The following is a 2,500-nucleotide window of genomic DNA, read 5'->3' as shown; positions in this document are numbered from 1 at the left end:
GGAGGCGGGGATGGCGCCAAAAAGCCTCGTTGCTGTGGAAGTCTGTGTTCCTCCAGGGTCTCTGCCCTGCTGAGCCTGCCCCAGAAGGGTGAGGGGAGGCGGGCGGTCGGTGCCAAAACGCCCTCGGCCCAGCGGGGGGGCCGGGCGACCCAGGCTGCGCTTTTTTTTGTTTTTTTTTTTTTCGTTCCCGCTGGTAGCCCCGGATCGACTTGGCCGTTTTTTTCCCCCGGACCTACCACTGGTAGCCCCGTAGCGACTTGGCCGTTTTTTTCCTTCCCGAACCTACCACACTGGTCACCCCGGATCGACTTAGCCGTTTTTTTTTTTTTTTTTTTTTTTGGTAGCCCCGGTTTTTTTTCCTTCCCGGACCTACCCACTGGTAGCGACCCCCGGCCGCCCCGTCTCAGACTTCCAGGCTGCCCGGGGACTCTGCGGCCCCGCTCCAGGGAACCAGGCTCTCTGCCCTGCTCAGCCTGCCCCGAGCCCTGCTCAGCCTGCCCGTCGAGAGGAGGGGGAGACCCCGTCACCCGGTCCTAGACCGCACCCGGTCTAGACCTTGTCAAGTCAAGAGATCAAGTCAAGTCATGGTATACGTCCCGCTATGTATCGATACCCCGACGGCGGGTAAAAGGGCCATCGCCCCCTGAGACCTCCCTCCGGGGTCGCGGAAGCCGTCCGCGCCGTGCCCGGGGACGAGGCGCCCTGCCCGGTCTGCCCAGGTGCCCTTGCGGAGGGTGGAGGTTTGACCCGAGCTGCGTTTTGCCAAATCCCACTGGTCGCCCGGAAACACTCGAGGGGGGGCCCGCCGGCCTTTCTTTAGACCGTACCTGGTCCTCGTACCAGATCCGTCGAGCCACGGAGCAGGGGGACTCGGCCTAATCCCACGCCCACCAGAGTGAGATTCAACGCGGGGCCGGCGTTGCCCGAAAAGCCCCCTGGAGCTCAGCAGCCACGCCTGCGGAGATCCGTCAAGTCCCGGAGTAGGGGGCGCCAACCTACCCCCCCCCCACCCCAGAGTCAGAGTCGAGCTTACGTGGGCTAGCACCGCTCGAAAAGCTCCCCCTGGAGCTCAGCACCCACGCCTGCGGAGATCCGTCAAGTCCCGGAGCAGGGGGCGCCAACCTACCCCCGTGCCCACCAGAGTCATGCTTGCGTGGGGCTGCGGCCTCTCCAGAACCCCCCACGGCCGGACGATACGTCCAGGTATATAGGTATATACTGGTATCCCGACGGCGGGTAAAAGGACCATCGCCCCCTGAGACCTCCCTCCGGGGTCGCGGGAGCCGCCCGCGCCGTGCCCGGGGACGAGGCGCCCTGCCCGGTCCGCCCAGGTACCCTTGCGGAGGGTGGAGGTTTGACCCGAGCTGCGTTTTGCCAAATCCCACTGGTCGCCCCGGAAACACTCGAGGGGAGGCCCGCCGGCCTTTCTTTAGACCGTACCTGGTCCTCGTACCAGATCCGTCGAGCCACGGAGCAGGGGGACTCGGCCTAATCCCGCGCCCACCAGAGTCGAGCTTACGTGGGCTAGCACCGCTAGCACCGCTCGAAAAGCCCCCCCTGGAGCTCAGCAGCCACGCCTGCGGAGATCCGTCAAGTCCCCGAGCAGGGGGCGCCAACCTACCCCCGTGCCCACCAGAGTCGAGCTTACGTGGGCTAGCACCGCTCGAAAAGCCCCCCCTGGAGCTCAGCACCCACGCCTGCGGAGATCCGTCAAGTCCCGGAGCAGGGGCCGCCAACCTACCCCCGTGCCCACCAGAGTCAAGCTTGCGTGGGGCTGCGGCCTCTCCAGAACCCCCCACGGCCGCCGGACGTATACGTCCCGGTATGTACTGGTATCCCGACGGCGGGTAAAAGGACCATCGCCCCCTGAGACCTCCCTCCGGGGTCGCGGGAGCCGTCCGCGCCGTGCCCGGGAAAGAGGCCCCCCCCCCCGGCCGGCCTCGGCGCCTCGAGAGGGGTGGAAGTTCGACCCGAGCTGCAAAACCTTCAACCGGCCGTAACTCCGCAGAGACAGGGCCGGACCTCGCCAAACTCGGGTCGCCGGTAGACGGGGAGGCCCCCTACCCGACGCCACCGGGCCCGAGTCGATGGACCCCCGGGGGCCGGAGATAGAGGCCCCCGACGGTAAGAACTTTGACCGGCCGCAGCTCCCCCGAAACAGGGGCGAATTCCACCAAACTCGGGGTGTCGCTAGACCCCGAGGCCCCCTACCCGACGCCACCGGGCCCGAGTCGATGGACCCCCGGGGGCCGGAGATAGAGGCCCCCGACGGTTACGAACTTTGATCGGCCGCAGCTCCCCCGAAACCGGGGCGAATTCCACCAAACTCGGGGTGCCGCTAGACCCCGAGGCCCCCTACCCGACGCCACCGGGCCCGGGCCCGAGTCGATGGACCCCCGGGGGCCGGAGATAGAGGCCCCGACGGTTACGAACTTTGACCGGCCGCAGCTCCCCCCGAATCCGGGGCGAATTCCACCAAACTCGGGGTGCCGCTAGACCC

This window comes from Labeo rohita, unplaced genomic scaffold (assembly GCF_022985175.1).
Source record: "Labeo rohita strain BAU-BD-2019 unplaced genomic scaffold, IGBB_LRoh.1.0 scaffold_1230, whole genome shotgun sequence".
NCBI classification, from domain to species: Eukaryota; Metazoa; Chordata; class Actinopteri; order Cypriniformes; family Cyprinidae; genus Labeo; species Labeo rohita.
The sequence above is the reverse complement of the archived record's forward strand: the minus strand, read 5'-3'. Positions refer to the sequence as shown.